Below are 25,715 nucleotides of genomic sequence, written 5' to 3' on the forward strand. Positions count from 1 at the left end.
AGGCTTGAGCTCAGGTGGCTCAGGAGGCCAGCAACACAAGCCACGGAAACGGCGCGCTGGCTGGGGAGCCCAGGGTGGGGCGAGCAGAAGAGAATGTGGGTGATTGAAGGATGGGAAACTAACTAGGTGACAGATTTGTGTGCAGGGGTAAAAGGGCAGGTAAAAAGGCTGCCATCAGCAGGGTCAAGAAAGATGTCAGAGGCCTTGGTGGCCAAGCAAAGTGCATGGTCGTAATTTGTTTTTGACAGCTTTGGTATATATCGTACTATTGACCCAGTTAAAGGGGACAATCCAAAGGTTTTTCGTATATTCGGTTGTGAAACCATCACCCTAATCAGTTTAGAAAGTTTTCATCACCCTATAAAGAAACTTCTTAACCATTAGCAGTCACTCTCCATTCCTCCAATCCCCCAATGCAGCCCAAAGCAACCACACATCTACTTTCTATCTGTATGGATTTGCCTATCCTGGACATTTACATAATGGAATCATGCGATATGTGTTCTTTTGTGACTGGCTTCTCTGACTCAGAACAGTGTTTTCAAGGTTTGCCAAGTATCAGCACTTCTTTCCTTTTTATGACTGAGTAGTATTCCAGCACGTGGATATACCATACTTTTTATTTATCCATCAGGTGATGGACATTGGGTTGTTTCCACTTTGGGGCTATGATGAATAATGCTGCTCTGAACATTATGTACAAGTTGGGTTTTGGTGAGGACTTTTGTTTCATTTTTCTTAGGTAAAGATCTAGGAATGGAACTGCTGGGTCATGCGGTAACTGCATGGTTAACATTTTGTGGAAGTGCCAGACTATTTTCCAAAGTGAAGAGATCTTCTTGGTTAAGGCTGCTGACAGTCCCCTGAATGGGAGAAATGGGTGTCGAGGGCCAGGGCAGGACCTGGGTTTGGGCATTAGGCTAGGATTTTCCAATTAACGCTGCAAACAAAATACTTCGCCTGGTAAGATCATACAAATGAAGAGGCTTCTTGTTAGTTAAAGGAGACAAGGGTCAAAGAGCAGAAAGGCAGATTTAAGAGTTTCCCCTGTGCAGATGCTTATCCCATCCATGCTTCTAACACAGGGCTTTTAGTCTTGTCTATTTAGGCGCAGGCTCAAGGCTGGCCCTGAACAGACATGAAAAGACAGCGCTCTATGTGGTATGAAATTGGGGGATGGGGTAGACATTCCCACACCCTGAAATGCTCTTTGCCAGTCCCTGAAATCTCATCTCCAGGGTCACAGCCTTTCGAGCTATAATTAGAAATCAGGCTTAAAATGCAGACTCTTGGGGAGAGAGAACCAGTGCACTGGCAGTAAGTGAGCACTAGGCTTCCTCTGGGGGGAGGGGGTAAAAGGGAGTGGGGAGGCCCACCAGGAAGCCACATTTGCTCGGGCCATCCTCAAGTGGGGGGTGCCCTGAAAAAGGCCCTGCAGATAAACGTGGGCTATCCCCAGACTGCTGTCAAGCCCATATCACCTCCTCTATCTAGATAGGAGTTTCTTCTTCTTCCCAATTTCCTTACATTCTCAAAAAATAATGCTAGTGCCTTGGCCAGACATTTCTTCCAGAACGCAAACAAAATCCCCTAATAAACAAACTCTCCCCATTCTGCCCTCCACCCCCCAATACACATATCAATCAGTTATTGAATGAGATTATTCCAGACAACTAGTTGAGTTCAGGCAGATTGAATATAAAAGTTGAATTCCATTCTTTCAAGCTATGCACCTTTGAGGGAATGAATTCCCCTCTCTGAGCCTCCTGTCCTCACCTTGCTAACAGTAGGGATACTACTGCTTGCCTCAAGGGTTATTAGAGGGTTTAGTGAGATGGTTGATGCTGAGTACCCAGCACAGTGCCCCAGAAGCATCTCTCTCCTCTGGCCTAGGTTCCATCTTTCCATTCGCCCCCCTCATCTGCCTCACCATCTTGGATGCTGATAATTACTGGCATGTGGCTAACACCTGGGGAATTGTGGGCTTATCTTCTAACTCACACATTTTCAGTTTTCCTTCCTTTGGAAAGCCCGTGACCTTTGCCGCTTGGCTCCTCGATGGGGCCAGTATCAGTCAATGTCCACTGGGGACCAGTCTTGCCTCTCTGCCCTCCGCTGATGCCCACTTGCAGGCAGAGAGCTGCTCTTCCACTCTCCCACATGCTTCACTAATGAATAATGAAGGAGCCCTCAAACTCAGGCCTTCTCCTGGCTCCCGGTCTCTGATATATTTGATCCTAGATGGCATAATTTTTCACCTAAATGTGAATGTATTTGCGAATTGATAGAAAATAGTTCTGGCTCTGGTGATATAATATAGGGCCGCCCCATCCTGGCTGCTATTTTGATTGTGACTTAAATGGATGAGGCCATCAATAATTATTTTATTGAACAGGCACATAAAAAATGATGCCAGGCTAAAGTCATTTCCCTGACAAAGCCGCTAATGCATTGTGGGCAGTCGACCTTTGCAGTACTGAGCTTGCTGAGAGCATTGTGGGGCCTGTTTCCTCATCCTTTGTCCCCTTTTCTGGGTTTTCCTCCGGCCCTGGGTGCAGCGGTAAGGCTGACCTGCAGGCAGCAGTGGAAAGGGGGGAGTCAGACCCCTGCCACGGTACCACGGACTTCCCACAGCATTTTCTGCATCACTGAATTCCCCACTCAGTGCAAAATGAGCCATGCGACCCCCATTCGGGGGAAGGGAGAATGACCCTCGGAGAGGCTCGGGGCTCCATGGAGGTCCTCCAGCCAGTTACCAGGCCCCTTGGGTCCAGAGTGAGCGCATCTCTGAAGCCTCTTTTCATTTGCAGCTCTTCTCTCTCCAGTTGTGCTTTCTGGGGAGCACGATGGCAGCACCTCTTCAGGAAACCAGCTCCCCGGGTCGTGTCCCTCACAGGGGAGAATCACAAGGTGCAGGCTGCTAGGGGAGAGATGTGGACCAAAGCTCAAGAAACCAGGTACCCTGAGCAGCCCCTCTGTCTGGGGTGCATCGTGTCGCCCACATGTGCACTGAATGCCAGCCTTTTCCATATCTCCCGGGCTAAGCCCACATTAGGTGACGTGTGGGGCGGAGTCAGAACAATCTACGGTCCAGTGGGGACTCGGCCTTGTCTGAGATAACACAGGGTTTCCCCAACTTCAGCCTTTTGCATTCCACCACAATTTTTAGCTTTATCTACATACCATCTGTACTATTATTTACTCAATGTACTTCCTTAAAGCAACTAACATATTTGACTTTGCCCATCCTAGGCAATAAATCCATTAAAGCACTGTTTGATGTATTCATTCTATTTTTCTAATGCACACCAAAACTGCCAACACAACTCAAATAAAAACATGTGCGTCCAGGTAACAGTGAGAACCATCTGGAAAGCACCAGGGATCTGTGAGCATGGGTCAGGTGCTAGCTGGCGGAAGCAGAGGTAAGCTGCAAAGGGACAACACTTTATCCATCTCCTCTGCCTCACCACTCCTCATGGGCCCCCTGGCCCTGTACTTTGATGGGCCATGTGAACAAAGGCCCGGGGTCTTTGTCACCAGTGTCTGCAGGATCTATGTCTATGTCTATGTCTATGTCACCAGTGTCTGCAGGATCCCACCCATCCCATGGTCTGGTGGCATCGACAACCTCAGTCTCCGATGCCTCCACACTGACCCCTTTTTCCTTTCTAGGGCTGTAATTTACTTTCTTTCTGAACTAAGGCCATCCTCACCCTTCACCCCACCCCCAGCTTCTGCACAGAATGGAGCCCAGTCTCCTCCCCTTCAGCTCAGATCTGGGAAAACAAACACAACAGGCCTTTGTGTTTTGAGGGCTCATATAGCTAATCTCCAGAGGAAAATGGAACATATTGGGAACCGTGACTCAGAGGGACAAAGATTCCAGATATCTTAATGTCCTGGACTCTAGCCTGAAATTCTTGTTGGCCTCCAGAGAGTTTCATTCCCCAGTGAGGAGCTGATCAGGCCTTCCTGCCCCCGCCCACCACCCCAACACACACGCACATACACGCACGCACGCACGCACACACACACACACAGTCCTATCCTTTCCTCTGTTCTCTGAAGACCTCTTCTCCCCAGAGCCTCACCTCAGGGAGCAGGGGTGGGCAGCCTGGGGTGGTCAGCCTAGGCTGGGGGCTCCAGCTGGGAACTCCTGTTGAGTTAGCAGTTGCCAGCCTGAGTAGATACTTTCTTGGGGGTGACCAAATGCTTGTGAGCCTCGGGATTTTCCCAGAGACCAGTGGGCCTACCTGAGGCCATCTGGTTCCTCCAGGACCAGAGTCAGACTCCAGGGCCTGCAAGGCCTAGTGGGCAGGACAGGAGGAAGAGGTGAGGGCTGTGGCCTACAAGAGGGAACATTTCCACCTGAAGTCACCGGAATCGAATGCAAAAAATAGAACCTGAGCAGGCTAAAGAAAATGCTTCTGTGGGCCAGATCCAGCCAGCATGTGACCCTGGCCATGAGATCATAGGTATTTTGTAGAGTGCTGAGTGGTGGGGTCTTAGAGGGAGTGGGGATAAGCTCCAAGAGTTTATCACAGCATCCATGCCGGCTATGTGTCCCGTAAGAACCCAGGATCCCTCCACTCCACTGGGCACGTTTGTGCACATTAGAGAAAGTATCCCTTCCTCTGGGTGGATGCATCCTGCTTTAGGACACTTGGTTTGGTGAGCAGAACATGGCTGTCTTTCAGTCCCCACGAATCCCCTCTCTTGGGCTCTGTGTATGCACAAGCTGGACAAGTGTGTGCATTGTCCAGACTTGATTCCTGGAACTCCCAGTCATACACCCCATGACTTGCTCTTATTCATAAGAAACAACCTCTTCCTAAAGTAGGGCTAACACGTCCCAGTCACAGGCCGTGAGTCTCAGAGTCACTGGCAGTGATGTCAGGAACCTGCACCACAGCAGACCCTCTGCAGAGCCCACAGGGACGGCAGCTGGGCAGAGCCGAATGCCAGGCTCCTCTTTACTTCTAGGGGCTGGTCACAGCCAGGGTGAGGCAGGGAAGGGAGACTCAGTGCTGCCCCAGGCTGTGCCGAAAGAGAGAGTGCCCTGAGGCCCGTGTTCCCCACTCCGGGTGAGCCACAGTCCCGGCGGGGAAACCAGCCTTGGTTCGGAGCACAAGGCACAGCTTCCTCACTGGATCTCACAGAGCCTCTGGTTCTGGACACATGGGTGGCAGATGACTAGCCTTGCCCAGCTCCCAGTTTTGGGCCTCAAGGCTGGTGTGGCCACAGTCAGGTTTCCAGGGATAAGTGAATTCACCTGAGTCTTTCTAAGTCTGGGTGCTCTGAGAGTCTGAGCTTTTGCTCCCAGATTCAGTCTGACTAGTTAACAGGTTGCAGAGGGACAGGTAAAAACACAAAGGACATGTCTTCCCTGCAGTGGCTTTCTCGACACTCCCTGGTTGTGTCTTCTTTTCTCTCTCTCCCTGTCTTTGTGTGTCTTCCTCCAGTCCTCCCCTCTTCCCCTTCTCCTGCGCCCCTTCTCTTTGTCTCCATCTGTTTCCTCTCTCTTCTCTCTTCAAGTCCATTCTTGCTTTTCCCCTGCCTTCTGCTCTCTCCTCTCTTGTCTCTACCGGGGAGCTGAGAGACTCGAGCAGGCTGGCTTTTTGGGGCCAGCATCCTTGGCAACCACAGTGATCCCATAGGGACCAATAACTGCCAGGATCTGCTCTTCCATTTAGGGTGAGAGTGGCAGTGAAGTAGCCACGTCACCATCATCAAGCCTATGCCTTGGGTTTTCTGCTTCTCCAGGGACAGGGGTATTCGGATGCTGGCCACCTACAGAGGTGCAGAGCCCTGGGTCCCGGGAGAATGGCCGAGAGCATGAAAGCACCCTGGTGGTTCCTGGTAGAGGGGCAGGGCCCTGTTCTCAGAACTTGTATGTGCATTAAAAATCCTCACAACAGCCCTCTGAGACAGGTCCTGTTATTAGCCCCAGTTTTCAGATGAAGAAACTAAAAAGTATAGGAAGATGACGTGACTTGCCTAAGGTCACACAGCCAGCATGGAGCCCAGTTGGAACCTGAACTCGGGGGTGTGGTTCCAGAGCACATACTCCTAACCTCTTTGTTTTTCTACCTGTCACATCCTAATTTTCTGGACTAGCAGGAGGCTTTGGGGCAGATGGTGCTTCTTCACCCACCTCATACCAAAAAGGCCATCCTTCTTGTCAGCTGACACATCACCCTCCGGCATTGGAGATTCGTCATTCATCTTCTGTTCAAATGTAAATCCTTGTCCAAATAGGATGAATTCTTCAGCCTTAGTCTTATCTGAATTTGACAGAGAGAAAATACAAGGTTTGAAATCTCAGAGCATCTGAGGACTAGGAGTGTGCAGGGGGCTTTGCAGAGCAGAGCTTCTCAGAATAGGGCTTGCCTCAGAATCTCCTGTTAAAACGAGTTGGGCCCCACTCCCGGAATTTGGGGGAGGGGCCAATAAATAGAAGTGGAGTCTGAGAATTTGCTTTTCTAACATGTTCCTAGGTGGTGATGCTGTGGCTGACTTAGGGACCCCACTTTGAGAACATTGGCTTAGAAGTAGTTGATAGATGGTCACGGGGTTGGGGAATGCAGTTAGCATTAATGTGTTGGCTAGGTGGAGAGCCAGAGGAGAGAAAGAGCAATTGGGGGATCATTTTATAAACTATATAAATGTCTAACCAATGTACTGTATACTCGAAACTAATAATAAAATAAATTTTTTTTTTTTAAAAATAGGAAAGTGAACGATTGCCTTAGAGAAAGGGAAAGCCAGATCACCAGAGGCAGACATTTCTATCTTCACTGGAGGCCGAAGTCACACAGGGGTAGTTGGGGGTCCCTGAAGAAGCCTAGCAGTGGCTACGCAACCCCCTTCCTGTGCGAGATGCTCTGGGCATCTGTACCCAGCCATGATGAATAGCACTCATTTGAGCAGCGGCCGTGCAGTGTGGAAAGAACCTCTGTACAGATCTATCGGATTTTTATTAACTGTTTTACTGTCACAGTTTCGAAATCAATCAAACAGTGTTGCCCTCCAGGGACTCACTGGGGTTTGAGGGCTGGGGCTCCTGGTCTAAATGCAGCGCAGGCTGGGCCCAGACCCACACGGGGGGCCTAGTGGGTGGCTGCAAGCAGGCAGTTGGTGTCTGTGTCCTTTCCCTGCCCTGTGAACAGCAGGCTTTGTCCTCTCTCTGAACCAAAGCCCCAACCCAGACCAGAACTAACCGTACACATTTATCGATCCTTGAACCAAACCCAAATATGAATTGTGAGCCACTTACCAAACCTATGTCCAAAACAAAACAGGGAGGAGGAATGAAAGACCCTTAGCAAAACCAGTTTAAATCAGAAGAGAATCTCTAATTTCCCAAACCATTAAACTAAAACAAACCTGGGACGTCAAAAGCCTTCAACCTTGACATGAGTCAATATTTCAGTTGGTTCTACTCCCTGGCTTAGCATAAACTAAGCCCCAGGTGCAGAGAAGTGGTGCTCTAAGGTCCAGGGAGAACAAAGCTCTCTGTATTGAACCGAACCTTCCCAAGAAAGCCTCGTCCTGCAGTAAAGGAGGCTGCACTCCCACCCCCACCTTCTGGCCCAACGTGGGAGGCACATCTGCCCTGGCCTGTATCCTGAACTGGAGTGTAGGGCCTAAGCCCTGGCCAGGAGCTAAGTAGTAGGGCTCCAGGCCTCTCTGCGATTACAGCAGAGGGGCCACAGACAGTCCAGCAAGCTCCTATAGTGACCCTGATCTGCATCGAGCCTCCCCAGCAGAGGGAAGAAGGAAGTCTTCTCCAAAGTTGGCGGCAGAGTCAGAGAACCAGGGTACTTCCAATGTCTAAGCAGGCCTGCAGGCATGTCATCCCTGCCAAAGAACACATGTGAAAGCAGTTGTGGGGACAATGGGTGGATGGGGAAGTACGTTATAAAATGTGTGATTTCTGAGGCCTTGTGCCTAGCCGGGACCACCTAACTTTGGTGTCTACTCTTTCCTGATCCTCGAGTGTCCCCGAGATGTGTCCTCATGGCTGGGAAGCCGCATTTGGTTGAGTCCTGCTACTTGGATTCACCCTTGTTCAAATGCGGTCTCACTCCTACCCTTCCTTTTTCCTTTCCTCCCTTCCTCTCTTCCTTCCTTCCTCCCCCTCCCTCTTTCCTCTCGCCCCCTTTCTCTCTCTTCCCTCTTTGAATTCCTTCACATGTGCTTGCATCCACCTGCCTGACTGCAAAGCCCTGCTCAAAGGTGGAATGGGGCCTTACCTTCCATTTTGATTGAGAAGCGCTGCTGAATGAAACACTGACACATGCCACAGCATGGATGAACCTCAAAAACATTACACTGAGTGAAAGAAGCCAGCCACAAAAGGTCACATATTGTATGATTGCATCTAAATGAAATGTCCAAAACAGGCAAATCCATAGGAACAGAAAGCGGATTAAAGGTTGCCAGGGGCTAGGGGGAGAGGGAATGAGGAATGACTACTTAATGGGTATTGGCTTTCCTTTGGGGCTGAGGAAAATGTTCTGGAATTAGATAAAGGTGACGGTTGCAGAACATTGTGAATGCACTAAATGCCACCGATTTGCACACTTTAAAATGGTTAACTTCTGTCATGTGAATTTTATCTCGATTAAACAAACAAAAAGAAGGACTGCTTGGGTCCCTTTCTCCCACCCTTCCTTGCATTTTATCAAAGTGTCTGCAATGCCCTGTTCTAGCAGCAGCTTGAGCTTAGGAACAAAGTGTGTGGTGGTATTAGGTGCTGACTCCAGAAGACGCTGCCATTCTGCAGTCCGGCTGTCTGAAACAATCGCTACCTGGCCCTCTGCGTGGTGAGTCCGGGAGAGCGGACAAAGGGAAAGCCGGGTTGCTTTTGGGGGAGAGGGGAGTTTCTTTTGGCCTCATGGATAAGTGTACCAGCCTCAGGGAGCCTGGACCTGGAAGAAAGAGAGAGATGGTAAAGGTGTTTGAGTGGAGGAGGAAGGGAGGACGAAGGCAGGGGACCCCCAGGGCCGAAGAGAGAAGAAATGAACATTCGGTGAGCCACTGCGCCCGCCAGATCCCTGACCAGGCACTTCACACCCAGGGCCTCATCCAACTGCATCCTGAAAGCTGTTGTGCGAGGCAGGTATTCTGCTCCCAGTCCGCAGAGGAGAAGGCCAGTGCAACAGGAGGAAGTAGGTGCCCAAGGTCATGAGGCCTGCGAGTGGTAGTGTGGCCTGGAGTCTCTGCATTTAGCCTTGGTTGTCCACACTGGGCCCCCGAGGAAGGGACCCTTGGAAATGATCCCGCTCTGGGTTTGAGTAGCCCTGCAAGGAGTGTTCCCACGGCCTGGCCCCTTCCTCAGTTCAACCCTAGTTCTGTTCCCCATTTGCCCTTTGTACACTGATGATAGAGTCCTTGGCTGAACTGCCCTCCTGCACACCTAGAAACAAGTCTTCCCTATTGTCTGCTCTCCAGGACTCACCATGCAGAGGGCCAGGTAGCAGTTGTTTCATATAGCCAGACTGTAGAATGGCAGCTGCCTCCAGCCACTCTGATACCATTCACCCAGAGGGATGGGTGTCCAGGAGAGCTGGGCAGTTCCATCTGGGCATTCTTTGGTCAAATGTGGATCAGAGGCTTGCTGTGTGGCAGGCACCTTGCTAGGCATTAGAGATGCAGCGAAGCGCTCGGGGCCTTCTACCTTCAAGAGCGGAGACAAACAATGAATAGGAAGGAATTGGTCATGCAAATCTGTGTCACGGGGTAATGAAGAGAAACAGAGCAGGGTTGAGGAGAGAACTAATAGGGAGAGAGAGAGGAACTGTTAGCTGGCTCATGGAAAGCCTTTCTGAGGAGGTGGCATCTGTGCAGAGACCTGTATGAAACTCAGGGAAAGAGCATTTCAGACAGAAGGAAGAGACTGACTTAGGTCTCTGGGTAGCCAATAAATTTGGTCAGTTTAAGGAATAGCAAAGAAGCCTGTGTGGCTGGAGAGGAATGAGCAGAAGCAGAGAGAGACTAGCCAAGGCACCTGTGGGACAGGAAGAGAGGCGATGGCTTTGAGTCCTGCCTGATGGGAGCCTCTGTGGAGGTGAGCAGAGGATGGCACTGACCCACTGACAAAGTTGGCAAGGACAGTACCAGCAGCTGCGTGGAGAGTAACTTTCAGGGAGCGAGAGACGCAAGGGGGACAGAGCTCTTTCCCTCTCATTGCTTCAGCCCTTTAGATCCTGAAGGGTTTGCAGTCTTGGAGGCTGTGAAAGAGGTGACAGCGTGTGTGGTGATTAGAGCACAGCCTCTGAGGTCAGCCTGCTGAGTTCGAAGCCCTGCTTCGCCACTTCCAGCTGTGTGACCCTGAGCAATTCTCTTAACCTCTCTGTGTCTCTGTTTCCCCATCCACAAAGTTAAAAAAGGTAATACCTCCCTTATAAGGCCGTGAGAATTAAGTGGCAGAATCTAGGTAGCACTCAGTGCGTGCTAGCTATTATTACTTTTGAAAGATGCAAAGGCTCCTGGCAGAATAATGAGCTAACAAGTGGTTCTGCCGTTAGCCCTGCCTCCTTCTCCCCCTACCTAGGTCTCGGTGTAAAAAGAGGATTCTTTAGCATATCTTTAAGGTCCTCCTCCAGCTTTAACACCGAAATAATTGGGAACAATATCCCTGGCACACAAAGGAAAAAGCCAAAGATTAAATACCTTACAATGCTAAGAGACACCACGTGATTGTTGCATTCAATCTTTCCAATAATCCAGCGAGAGAATTTTGTCCCTTTCATGGATAAAGACTAATGTTTTTACCTTTTTCTTTATTCGTATTAGTATTACTTGTTCGCCTATTGGAGGATAAATTTCCATTACATTTTTATTTCATGAAAAGTTGATCACTCCTGGATCTGTGTTCCATGTGTCCTTGGAAGAAAAGCTCCCCGAGGTGCTCAGGATGGTCTTTCAAATGGGGTTAGGATTCAGAAACACAGAGCATGGCAAGAAAACCCAGTTCCTAGCCCAGGACTGAGGCCAACAGGCAGGATGATTTCTTTTCTTGTTCCTAAATCAGTGAGAGTTACTACGGAGCCCCCGCCCTCAGGTCGGCCCCTAGGGACACGGGGGGACCACGCAGTGCACCCCTAGTGGTCAGCTGGAGAAACATGGTTGCCACAGAGCCCATGTGCATTTCTCAAAGACATGGAGTCACTTGGTTATCAGGGGGAAAAGAAAGCAGGAGATAGGAAGCAGAGACCATAGTCACAGCAAGGTGGAGATGGAAGGAAGAAACAAACGAACAAACACGTTCTTACTTAGACTTCAGGCCAGATGCTGCGCTAGATGTTTTAACACGTAGGAGCCAATGGAGGAGAAAAGGTGGGATAGTAAACAGAAGATGGACCCAAATGTGGGCTGGACCACAAATCAGCTGGTAGTTTCATAGCTTAGTGAATAAACGTAACCCCAGTGGGTTGATGGCCTGAACAGATCAGCATGTGTGTGCCAGCAGCTGGATGGAAGCAGACACAGAAAGTGGGCCTGTCACACAGCTTGGAGGGAGAGAGATATCCCAGGTGTTTCAGAGTCACCCCTTCTCACCCTAAGAACAGACAGAACTTGATGAAAGCCAGCCTAAGGCCACAGTTCTCTACCTCGATGCTGTACTGTGCTGACCAATTTAGGACTCACACGAACCTGGCAGGCCTGGGCCAGTGGCTGATTCTAGCATGATAGAGCATTATAGGGATGTGCTGAGCCTTACATTTCAGGGACAGAAAAATTGATTGCCTAAGTACAGGATGTGGGAGGCTGGCTCACAGCTGGTCTAGTGTAAAAGATCTGGGAGGAAGAGGGGGTGGGCGTCTGTTGACCACAAGATCAATGGAAGCCTGCAGTGTGATACAGCTGCTAAGCAGGGAAGCCTTGCCTCCTACACGGACAGCCCAGACAGAGGTGGCACCGACAAGTCCAGAGCCTGGGGAATGACAGCCTCACTTTCCTCTGTGCTCATCAGCCAGCTTACAAGATTCGTTTATTTCTAGGTGTCACAAATTAAACAGCATATCAAAGTTTGAAGACTATGAGAGGAGAATGGCTGAGCTGGTGAGGAGCCTGGGAGAGCCTGTCAAAGACCTTATTAGTGGAGCTGAAGATCCTTAACTGGAAAGCGGGGAGGAACAAGGGACACGAGTGAGGCCTTCTATTTGCAAAGGGATTGATTATCACGGGGTAAAGGAGAGGCTTGTCCAGGGCGGCCCCAGAGGGCAGAACTGGGACTCAAAGCAGCACAGGGTGTGCTGTGGTTTATGGACTGTGTCCAGTGGAATGCCAGGAGGTTAACAGCTGTTCCCTGAAAAAGGGGGATCCAGAGGCAAGTGGGAATAGAAAAAGCATATATACTATACGTAGCCCCCTTTGGGGCATTCAGAGTGCACCTTAGCGTTTAGACACATGTATATGTATGAAACATGACATGGGACAAAATCCAAAGAAACAAAAGGATTTGCCCTTGCCTGAGCCCCCTGAAACAGAGCTTAGGGCAGAGAGCTTCTGTGCTTTTACTTTATTCAGAAGTGCAATCCTGTGGGAGGGTTGGGGTTGAACAGAGGAGAAAAGCCTAGATGAGGAGGCGTTACTGAGCTGTCTGCAGCTAAGTGCAGCTGATTGCTGGATCCCAAGGGACCATCCTGAGAAGCCGTATTTAACTATGTTTCAGGGACAAAGGGGCAGAAACTACCCATCAAGTCCAACTGGTTGAAGATTTACTTCATGGAGGTTAAATCTTTACATCTGTGTTGGGCATGCATGGGCACTAGGCATGGTCCATGGTGGCAGTGTCAACGGGGATGTTTCCTGGGGGTGGGGGATAGGAGGAAGCAGCATGAACAGGAGACAAGGGGACACCTCTGTGAAATGGGCTGGTCCCTGCGCAGAGCTGGTCGCTGCTTGAAGCTGGAACTGGAGACAGGTAAGGCAGAAAGGATCTGATGGCTCGGACACAGGGTGTGATACATATGCAATAGAAAGTCATTCTCCCTCCCTCTCCTTCTCACCATGCAGCCTCCCCATCAGAGGCAAACACTGTTCTCTCGTGAAGCCTTCAAGAGACATTCTACGCATAAACAAGCTAAAATGCGTATGTATATATGGTGAAGGTAGGTACACGTGCACATATTTTTATATAAATAGGAGTATACTATACCATCTGATCTTGTTTTACTTAACAATATATCTTGGAGATCTTCGCTTAGTACTCAGAGCTGGCTCGTGCATTTGAATGATTGCACAGCATTTCTTCCTATTGATGTTCCAGAATTTACTTCACTAGAACTCCATTAATGGGCCTTTAGAATGTTTCTAATCTCTTGCTATTAAAATCAAAATGGCAGTGAACATCTTTGTACAGAAAGTCATTTTGCAACCCTGGGAGTTCAATTGTAAGGCTAAATCCCTAGAAACGGAATAGTTGGGTTAAAGGGAGTGTGCACTGTGGTTCTCACAGATGTTGCCTTCCAGGGAAATTGCGCCAATTTCACTCCCACAGGCAATTCAGGAGCATGCTCATTTCCCTCCATGGGCAACAACACAGCACATTATCACAGTTTTGATCTCTGCCAATACTACAAGTAAAAAGTGGTATTCCAGTGTGGTTTTAATTTTAGTGTTTTAAGTTGTAAGTGAGATTGAGCTTCTTTTCATATATTTAAGAACGATTTACATTTTATTTTCTGTAAACTGTCTACATCTTTTTCCCATTTTTCTCGATTTAAAATGTTTAATACAAAATGGTTTAAATATACAAAAAGACATGCGTATATATGTATATTTAGTATATATTTACATACATATGTATATTTTATGTGTGTATATACATATACCTATATGTGTATGCATTTATACATAGTCAGTACTCTGTATTCAGAGTTTCCTCATCCGCGGATTTAACCAACTGCAGATAGAAAATATTTGGGAAAAATGTTATGTTGTTGCTGACGCGTATTATGTAGTTAGGCCTATGATGGTTACATCTGTACAGAACATGTACAGACTTTTTTCTTGTCATTATTTCCTTAACGATACAGTCTAACAACCATTTCCATAGCATTTACATTGTATTAGGTATTATAAATAATCTAGAGATGATTTTTAAAGAATGTGCGTAGGTTATGTGCAAATACTACACCATTTTATATGAAAGACATGAGCATCTGTGGATTTTGGTATCCGAGGAGAACCTAGCAGGTATGTGTTGAATATACCTAAAATTATAAATATACGTGCTTATATGAATTGTGTTGAACTATATTTAAACTTCTGTAACTGATGCTATTACTATTTTATTTGATTTTCGGAAGTCTTCAGCACCCTTCATGAACACTGTCCATGTTGTAAAGAACTGTAGTTTATTCATTTTTATTGCTATAAAATATGTTGTTATATGAATATACCATATAATACCATTTCTTACACCCTTTCTCCCGTTGATGGTTTTGTGGGTCAGCTCCGAATTTTTGTTACATATTGCTAGGAACATTCTAGTACACATCTCCTACACAGGGGCAAAAGTTTCCAGACTGGCCTTGTACTTAGAGTTGGAATTGCTGGATCATGGGGTATATGCATTTTTAGGGTATAGGAAAGTGCAAATTTGCCCATTACAAAAAATGGATTGCTGATCTTATTGTTGATTATAGGGGCTCTTTAAGTGTGGAAGGAATTAGTGCTGTGTCTGATAGGAGCATATTAGTGTTTAAATTAGTGTTTAGCGTTTATTTATGCTCAGAAAAATTCTGGCATAAATAAAACCTGTGTGACCGAGTGTTTCCGAGTGTTTCCCTAACTAAACTGACCTTAAGCCCTTGTTCTCCACTGACTCTCTCATAGGACTACTTGGGAAATGCTGGTGCAAGGCAATTACCTCGGGACCTGGTAAAACAAGAAGCTGACATCTGGGCAACTTTCGATAGTATGACAAGGGTGTCCTCTCTACTCAGGGGACTTTGAAGCTCTCAGGGGCAGAGCCTCATGAGAAGCCTTTCTGGTCTGCCCTCCATCCTATAGTTTAAGCACCATCCTGATTATGCATCCACCACATGCCAGGCCTTTGTGAGTATGTTTCATCCCTTCTCTTCATCCCTATAACCCCATAAACAAGCTCAAGCAGAGAGCTTTCTCAAAAGAAGACCAATGACTGTGTGACCCCAAAGCCGGTCCTCGCTCCATTCCACAATGTCCCAGTGGACTTGTCTGGAACCAACACCTAAGACCCCTTTCCCAGTAAACCAGACACTGGCTTTGTCCCTAGCCCCTCTGGCTACAACCGTGGGTCCTTGTCCATCCCCCTCCCTACCCTCATCTGCCTCAGGTCCGTGCTACCTGACAGACTGGTGATTTTGACACATGTGTCCTGGCTCTCTCGTGACCAGGGATGACAGTTCCGTGCCTCTTCTCTCTGGCCTCCTGGCACTTGGCACACAGTCAATGACCAGGTCAGTGATGGAGATGATAGTGAACATGTATCGGGTACTCACCACAGGCAGGCTCCGTGCTGAGGACTTTTGGAAGATCATTCCATATTGTTGTTCATAGCAACCTTATGTAGATGCTGTTACCATCACCTGCATTTTGCAGATGAAGAGACTGAGGCTGAGAGAAGTTTGGTTATTGGTTTAAGATCACACCGTTGCTGAGTGGTGAAGGCAGAATTTGAACTCTAGATCTAGGGCTCATGCATGCCTCACGATGCACACGTGACTAGATGGATCAGTCAGGAGGCCCCTGTCTGGCAGATGCCACATACCCATGAATTGCTACATGGTGAAAATGACACAAACCCAGGAACTGCGATTCAGCAGGGTAGGGAAGCCTATAGAAATGGGCAACCTCGGGTTGGGGAGGACCCCAGGCCTGGTCTTCTGCCCCTTCCCTGTTCCCCTGCTGCCAACTGGGGTCACAGGCCTAGCCCAGGGCCACTTGGGGTTCAAGTGAGAAAACAGCCATGTCCTGGTTTGCAGCACTGGCAGTCGCTCTGGGCAAGCTGCAAGCAAACAGCTGTGGCTCCAGTTCCCAAGTCTCCCTGCCCCCATTACCTGTGTCAACACTCTTATTTTTAAAGCAGCAGAGCCAAAGTGGGGGCTGAGGGTGGGTGATGGGGTGGGAAGGAGCTAGGCCCTTATCAGCGCTGGGGTCCTTGCATATGTAACAACGTCATATAATTAACAGTGAAGATCATTTACATTGTCGCTTAGCTAATTTTCATAATGTTTTCTTTATTATCAGAGGAAGAAATTAACCCAAGAATTTATTTACATAGCAGCCTCAAACAGTAACAGCTTGCTAATTGCCTGTTAGGTGATTAATAAGCTTACAGCAGATGCTAATGCGTCGTGGGCCCCCGTTTCAAAGGTGCTCTTGCCGCACGCTTGTGTTTTTGGCAGCTTAATTAGTGCAATAATTATGTACTTGTTGCTCCTTCTTTCGAGCAAATACTGTCAAATGCTTAAAAGATTAAAGTGAATTATATCCTGAGAACTCACAGCGCTTAAGGATGCCCCATTCTTGCTAACTTCCCTGCTAGTTCAAAAATAGAGACTAACTGAGAGAGGGGGTCTAATGTGTCAGGGGAGAGACCTGATGATCTTGCCTGAGTCTGCTGGGTTCTAGTCCTGGCTTCTCCCCTCACTAACAGAGAGACCATGAACCTTGCCTCAGTTTCCTGTCTATCAAAGGAGGGATAAATCATTGGCATGGGAAGGGGGAGGGGAAGCCTTAGCATCAGAGAGACTCAAGCGACATAACAATTAAATGCAATGTGTGGATCTTACTTGGGTCCTGATTGGAACAGACCGTTTGTAAAAAGATATCTTTGAGATAATTAGAGAAATTTAACCTTGGTCTGTACAACAGATGACCTCTAGAAGTCATTGTTGATTTTGTTAAATGTGATAACGGCATAATGGTCATGTAAAAGAAATATATTCTTGCCCATTACATATATATACTGAAATATTTAGGGCTGAAAGGATATCATGTCTGCAATTTGCTTTAAAATACCTCAGCGCCCCCTAAAAGCAGTGTACTTTACTGTAGTTTAAGTAAGATTGCAAAATGTGGATCAACACAGAAGCTGGGTGGATGATGGTTACATTGGGGATCAGTATAACTATTTTTCTCCATTTTTGTGTATATTTGAAAACATGTATAATATAAAAGTTAGAACATATAAAAGAAGTGGGTAGGATGGCTATCGAGACATGGGCTTTAGAATCCAGCTGCCTCTGTTCAAGTTCGCCTCTACCACTTGCTAGCTGTGTGGCCTTGGGCAAGGACTTTAACCTTTCTGTGCCTTGGCTTCCCCACCTGTAACATGAGGATCTACTTGTTGCTAGGATTTACTGACAATGCACGTAGGTTTTAGCATAGCGCCAGGTACATTGGAAGCTTTTCCTTGTCATTCTTGTTATTATTGATATTGTTATGCCGCGGCTCTTCCTAGTGCCTCAGTCTCTCCATGACAGCAACACTGGCCCCTCCAGAATTTGATCACAATGCCCCATCCCATGGTAAAGTGCCCTCCTCACTCCCATCCTGCTTCCAGACAGACTCCCAGAAGCCTTTGTCCTGCAGGCTCCTTGCTAAACTTGCTTTGTGTTTAATTGTCTGAATTTTACCTGTTGGTGACTCTTGCACTCTGGGAAATCTGTGTTCTGACCCTTCAGCCCCTCCTAGCCCCTGAAGCTGCACTCAGCCTACCTATTCTGACCTGCGCCTATCTGTGCCTACTGTCCTTTCCTGCCAGCTGAGGCTTGGGTCCGTTTAGTACTCAGCCTCTCAAAGTCATTCCCATTTTGCTCGTGAGAACACACCTGGGCCTGCCATGTTTTGGCCAGACCACTACCCACTGGGTGCCTTAAGTGTGGGCCTCAGTTTTCCCATCAGTACAATGAGGGGTTGAGCCAACCCTCTAACACCCAGCACTGACTCCAGACAGTGTGCGAAGTTCTGGCCTTGAGTGTAACCAAAAACAGACCTGGTCTCTGCCTTCTGGAGCCACAGACTGGCGATCATCAAAAATTCAGGCAATAAAAATGGCAACTCCAGGAAGTTCCCAAAATGATAGATACTGGTGTAATACTAGGGTGTATCATGGGGATTCAATCAAAGCAGGGAAGTGGGAAGGGCAGAAACCTGATTTGTTGGAAGCCTCAGGAATAGCTAAAGAATCAAAAGAGAACAGAGCTCCAGGCCTCAGAAAAGCCATACCTGGGGCCCCCTTAGAGACCTCAGCAGCCAGGGCTGATAGACTCTTTGTCCTGGGCTCCACCCCCTGGACAGTTTGCTGGGCTCCACCCCCTGGAGTTTCTGATTCAGTAGGTGTGGGATGGAGTCCCAGAACGGGACTTTCTGCCAAGTTCCCACATGCTGCTGCTGCTCTGCTGGGGTTGGGGACCACTCTTTCAGAACAACTGCCCTATAGGAACTAAAACCTCTCTGGGGAGACAGGATTTTCACAGAGTTAATATTTAAATGCACATCAGAGGACAGAAGTATATTAGTAATGTTTTTGGCTCCTCAGCATCTTCTTTTGATAACCATACCCTGATTTCACTTTGAGGCTCTATGCCTCCTTCACTCTTAGACCGTGTATTCCTAATAAGACTCCCACCTGGCTCTAGGGTAGAGCATGAATACATCCTAAGAACATCCGATTAGGAAACTGGGTCCACCCAGTCACATGACGTACATTGTCCAATCAAGTCGAATCTCAGGACCTTGGCCAGAACCTCTAGGAAGCAAGACTCTTTTTTTCTGCTGGACCAGAACAACTTGCAGTCATCTTGCCACAGTGAGGAAAGAACCTCTAAAAATGGAACCCATAAGAGAAAAGCAGAGGAGACGGCATTGTTTAATACACTTGGATCTAACTGTATCTGAAGCCAATAATCCTTAGGCTTGTCCGTTACGTGAGCCACTAATTCCCTTTTTCTGCATAAGTAATATTTTGGGGTGGAGTTTTCTAACACACGATGGAAAGCTTCCCATCTATTACAAAGTGTTTCAGGAATTTTGAGGCGGGTCATCCTTTCTGGATCAGGGAACATGCACAGATAGAGAAGTGAAAGGAAAGGACGTTTTAGGTGCATAGTTGAGAGAGCGGAAGATAAGTAAAGGTATGCTGGTGGGAAAGAGCAAAGTACAAACAGAGGCCATGGCAGAGACCAGTGGGCTAGCTCTCAGTACCCAGCGAGAAGCTTCCAGAACTTAAACCCAATAAGTAGAGGGCATCTCGTCACCCCGATTGGAAAGCTCTTTGTCTTCCACGGATCCCTTTCCCAGAAGAGGTCACCCCTGATGCCAGAAGTTCCCAGAGCCTGCTGGCCCCTTCAATTCAGACTTCCTGCCCAGATGGGGCAGCTGGGATGAGGTCATGGCTGGAGAGAGTCTTTTATCCTCTTGCTAAGCTTCTTCTTTCAGTAGCAATTGCTGTCTTGCTTAATCTCAGAATTATCTGATTGTCGCAGTCGAGTTCTCCACATTAGGCAGCGAGCCAACAAGTTACTTAACCTATAATTGCCCTTTAATGAAGCCCATCTTCAAAACTGAATTGTCAAAGGGAAACTTGTAAACATACAGCGAGGTCCAAGACCAAGCTGGCCCCAGACGTCACAGCCAGGCCCTTGACTCCTCTCTGGCGTCAACCACATTTGTCTGAATTACTAGGGCTTTATTGCCGGCTGCCACCAGAGTAGAGAGGAGCCGGGTGCTTGCAACAGTCACCAGAAGCAGGTCAAGCCTTTTAACAGCAAGGTTTAGGGTGCTTGGTTCAGGGGAACATATTCCTCTTCGCCAAGTGACCCTCCTCTCCCTAACGCTCTATGAGATGTGAAAGTAACGGCCAATTTCATGATGCGAACTTTGCAAAATCTAAGCAACGTCTATGTTCAAGGAAACCATATAATGGTAGAAATATGTTAGTGAATGGTCCACGCTGTAGAAAAAGTAGGTGAGTGAGGCTGACATCAAAGAGGAGTTCTGAGGATGGCCTCTGTGTGGACTGGACTACACTGCGCATGCTCATGTGTCTGGGGACCTTCCAATCGCATCTTAGCAGTCAGAGGTGAAGCATCAGAGTCAAACAGAGTCAGCTGCTTTGTAGCTCTCTTATATTCATCCGGGGCAAACCAGGACAAGGACAGAAGTATTTATAGAACACCTACTACGTGTCTGGTATTGTGTTAAGCACTTTACATACTTTATCTCATTTAATTATCAGAACAAATCTAGGAGCTCAATCTTACCCTTATTTTGTTGATAAAGAATGTGAGTCCCAGAAAGGTTAAGTATCTTGACTAATGTCACACAGCATGTGTGTATAGGAAGCAGGATTTAAACTCAGGCTCGTCTAATGTCAAAGCCAGTCAATGCTCCTTTGACAGTTTGGTGACTTAAAGCCATTGAGAAGCGTGAATAAGAAGGGCTGCAGACTCATGAATAAAATACCATGCTGTCTAAAATTCCCTTCAAAATCGCACGAGAATATGGTGGGGGAAGTAGGAGTATAGAAGAAAAAACTGGTTTTGAGATGATAGATTTTAAAGCTGGATGATGGATACTTAGGGTTCATGATACAATTTTGTCTAATTCTGTGTATATTGGAAAGTTTTTATTATGAAAAACTTTAAAACATACAGCACTTACTCCAGAAGTTAGTACCCCTTCCCAGTGCCCCAATAACACCCTGAGCACTGCCCAGCCCTGACCACGTCACATTAGAGCTGACTGTTAAGTTATCTATATTCCTCTAAGACCTCGAGCTCCATGAGGATAAAGCCAATGTCTGTCTTGTTCACCTAATAAAATGAATACATGAAAATGAGTCTGGTGCACAGTAGGCATTCAATAAGAGTTTGTTGAGTGCATGAAAAAGCCAAAGAATTGGGCCTTGAAGGCTGGAGGGTTTTGTTAAGCATGCTAGGTGGTGGCGGCAGTGGTGGTAGAGGTGGTAGGGGCGGCTTGAGAAAAAGCACAAGCAGCAGGCAAGCCAAGTTCAGAGGTGAGTGAAGGTGGAAATCTGGCCACTGCCAAAAAAATAGTCGCCAGTGATAACGTGTCCATGAGAGCTGGCATGTCCACTTTTTAATAACTTATATTTCACAGACATGGCACTGACAACATTTTTTTTTTCCTTATCACCACAGCAGGGTCAATCCCCTGCCGTGGCTGTGAAAAGTGAGGCTCTCGATTCCAGTCTCAGCTCATTAATTGAAGAAAGTTGGCCAGCATGTGCCTGGCGGAAGGCAGCTCCAAATGGATGTCAACACATTTTTGAGGACTGAAGGAAACAAAAGAAATCAATTAAGGGGATAGCCTGAAGTTCCAGTTGGGAATCTGAATCCCGCTGCCTTTTCTAATAGTCCCCAGCAAAAGTGAGGGGAAAAAGAGCCTCCTTCCTCAGGCCACCCCAAGACCAAGTGCCATGTGGAAACTAGAGACTGAAAAGGCAAAGTCAAGAGTCTAGGATGGTTTGGAAGCAGGTTGCCCTGGCAGGGCTGGGTCTGTGTCCTGAGGCTCTGCAGGCTACGTGGCGTCTGGTCTCCTGCCAGCCTTCCTGATGAAAACCATGCTCCACTGCTGGCTTAGGTTGAGGCCCAGACGAGGCCTGCAGGATTTAGCATACCTTCAAAGGCCTTTCTTGCACAGATGGATTTTTTCCACTAAAGCACAAGCCACGCAGATGACAATGACAACAACAACATAAATGTACACAGCTTTTATGGTTGACAAAAAGCTTCTGCGTCCCCGATCTCACCTCACCCTCTCAACAACTCTGTGAGGGAGAAATGGAGAGTGGGGTCAGAAACCAAACTCAGAGGAGTGATATGCTATGCCAAAGATGCCATAGCTGAGAGGCGTGAGACCCAAAACGCTTTCCTCCAGTTTGGGCATGTAGTCCTCGCCAGGGCCTCAGTACCGAGACCAGGTAAGGATGCAGGTCTCGACTCCCTGGCACCTGCCATTGTGGATACTCACATGAGGTTAAGAGGATCTCTGAATGCTCTCGTTGCCTTCTAGAAATGTTGGTGACTCCCATTGTCTCCTGGAAATAGCAATGATTTCTGCCTTCTGGGCCTGTCTCCACCTCAATTCTTCAAGTTATTTTGTGTCTCTGGAATATTAATCAGCCTGGGAGGACTAAAGCAAGAGATTTCTCTCAGGAGAGGCACACTGAACATAAATGTGTCTGGTATAGTAATTCCTTCTGTCATAGCACTTTAAATTTCTCAAAGGGCCTTCACAATTGTTGTCTAATTTGAAACAAGCAGTTACCTTGTGAGCTGTCTAGGATGATAATGAGCACCTTCCTCCTTAAAGAGGAGGAAACCTATGCAAAGTAGTCTTGTCCAACATCTTGCTTTCTGCCCTTTTCACTTTCTAAAGTTTGAAAACCATGAAATAAATCTTGATCTTTAGTTTTAAAATGAGCATCTTGGAGGGAATGGCAGGGAGGAAATCTTACCCCTATTTTTCAGAAATGAATTTTATTATAAAGTAGTAATTGTTGCAAATGCTTAAACACTTGATTGCTTCTTTTGTTCTTCACTCTCTGTGTTTCTGAAAATGTAAGCTTGGGCTTTTTTTCCCCTTTGAAGCCAAAATGTGAAATTTTAGACCTCTTGATTTTGCACAGGTGGGGTGTGGGGCCAGGAGGGATGGAGAGAGCTCCTCCTTCATCCTCAGTGTCTCCTCAGAAGTCCTCTTCAGCAGAGGGGAAGGTGACCCACACAGGGCATCTGATGCTCTCCAAGTTCATGATTACTATTTGCTCTATCATTTTGTATCATAGCCAGATGTTAATCTGTTTTCCTCTCTAGACTGTGAGCACCCTGAATAGATATGAATGGACAGGATCATATTTTGGGTTTTAGGGGTAAAAAAGAGACTCTGGCAGTAGTGGAATTGAGGGGAAAGTGAGTGTAGGAGTTCACAAGAGAGGTGACCTGTCAGGACTTGACAGCAATAAACCAGGGAGAAGGGAAGAAATTTTGGGGAAAAAAAACAAAAACAAAAAAAACAGAGACCAGAGAGGTCAAAAGGAGGAGATAGACTTCTGGGCTTTTCAGGATATGGGATCTGTGTCAGTTTCTACAGTGAATGAGGGAAGAATCAAGGACTAGCTCTCAGATTATGGGTGGACACTCAGGAAGATGGTTGGTAGGGAACATAAGAGAAAATGCATGGATGCATTATAAATGGAGAAATCCATGATGGTTTAGTTCTGAATGGATTGAATCTCAAGTAGGGGTGGGTCTGGAGTACAGATGTAAAACTGGGCAGGTGATAACCTCTCACTGGTACTATGAAGCCATTGTGAAATCTCTTGTCTGCTTGGCCTGCCTGTGGGCTGGGCCTTTGCCTCCGTGACCTACTACCTGGCTCACTAGTGGCCCTCAATGACTTGCACTACATGACCTCCTTTTTGCCATCCACCTCATACCTGCAGTGAGACTCCCCGAGGCTACGTAGATCTCATTCATTAGTCTTTTGTGAAGCATCAAAAATACAGTGAGAGGAGCCAGAAAATGTGGTTTCCAGACTTGGCTCAGCAAAGAACTACTATGTGATATTGGGCAGATCACTGTTCCTCCCTGAGCATCACTCTCCCCAGAGTTTCATAATAAAGTGACTAAGTTCTGACGCTGGTAATGTTAGACTAGCTTGTGTTGAACTAAGTCTCCCGTATAAAACAGTTTTAATATATGAATAAAATATTTGTTAAAAAGCATTCGAAAACACTGGAGAGCTGCCCACACCAGGCAGAAACTGTAGTGGGATTGACCCTTGAAAGATGATAACCTCTCACTGGTTATGAACATGTGATTCATGCTATATGACTTTTACCTTGAGTGTACTGTATCCCCGTCTGCATGGCATGTGATAGTAAAAACTCAAGTAGAAAAACAGTATCTCTGATCTTAGGTGTCAGAGGTTGGAGCTCAAGTCTGCCAGAAGTGCTGGAACCAAGGAGAGAAATCCTAAAAGGAGATAATCCCATTTCTATTCAGCAATGTATTAGCAATTCAGACAGTGCAATAAGATAGAAATAAATAAATAAATAAATAAATAAATAAATAAATAAATAAATAAAAAATATCACTGAAATGTGAACAAAAGACAACATGAATTTTTAGGCAGAAAATCCTGAGAAATCTACAAAGCACCTTCTAGAACTAATAAATAAGTTTAGCAAGCTCATAGGATACAAGGTCTATATACAAAAATCTATTGTATTTCTATATACTAGCAGAAAAAAATGGAAAATAAAATTTTCAAAATTCCTTTTACATTAAAAACCCAAAACACAAAAAACTTAGGAATAAATTTAACAAAATATAAATAATATTTGTCAAATAACAAAATATTACTGAAAGACACTTAAAAAGACCTTATAGATGATAAGATACTCCATGTTAATGGAACTCAATATTTTTAAAATGTCAATTCTCCTGAAATTTACCTAAACATCAAAGCAACTCCAATCAGAATCTCAATCGATGTTTTTGTAGAAAATGACAAGAAACATGTCATTAAGAATTTGCATGGAAAAGCAAAGATATAGAATAGTCAAAATAACATTGAAAAAGAAGAACAAATTTGGAACACTTACACTACCTGATTCAAGTTTTACTGCAAAGCTAAATCACGACGGTGTAGTATTAGCAAAAGAAAAGACAGAGAAACGGAAGGAAATAGAAAGGCCAGTTATAGACCCTATATATAGTGAATTGATTTTTCAACCCAGGTACCAAAGCAATTTCATGAGACAAAGAAAGACTTTGCAACAAATATTAAAGTGGATGAATATATGATAAAAATAAGCTTACACTTCTACCTCTCACCACACACATTTATTTGAGATATATTATGGCCATAAAGATAAAAGTTATAATGACACAGTTTTTAGAAGAAAGTCTAGGAGAAAATATTTGTGACTTTGGGGTATATGAATAGCCAATAATCACAGGAAGCTATATTCAACATCATTGGTCATGAGGGAAATGCAAATTAAGAGCACAGTAAGCTACTATTACACAATACACCAGAATGGTTAAAATGAAAAATACCAACAACATGAAATGTTGGTAAAGTTGAAGAGCAACTGGAACCTTCATACGTTGCTGGTGAGAGTGTAAAATGGTGCAACCACGTCAATGATCATTTTAAATATTTAAATATTTGCCTTTTTATGATCCAGCAATTCCACTCCTAGATATTTATCCAAGAGAATTAAAAACATCTGTCTACACAACAACTTGTACATGAATGCTCCTTGCAGCCTTTTAGCCAAAAATTGGAAACAGAAATATTCATGAACAGAGGCACTGAATAAAGAAATGGTGAAATGTTTATATGCTGGAGTAGGAGTCAGCAGAGACTGGAATGAACTACTGAGCCACACAAAAACTGGATGAATTTCACAGACGTTATGTTGAGTGAAAAAGAAATACACAAAAGAAAAAAATATAGTATGATTCCTTTTATATGAAATTCTAGAACAGGCCACATTCAGGTTGGTGATACAAATCAGAAGAGTGGTACATTTGGGATGCACAAAAGAACTTTCTGGGGCAATGGAAAGTTCTATATCTTGATTGACATGGAATATACATTTATCAAAAGATACTGAGTTGGGGTGGCTCCATAGTGTCGTGGTTAGCACATCTGCTTTACACGCAGAAGATCTGGGT

This window comes from Pteropus medius, unplaced genomic scaffold (assembly GCF_902729225.1).
Source record: "Pteropus medius unplaced genomic scaffold, Ma_sr-lr_union100, whole genome shotgun sequence".
Taxonomy (NCBI): domain Eukaryota; kingdom Metazoa; phylum Chordata; class Mammalia; order Chiroptera; family Pteropodidae; genus Pteropus; species Pteropus medius.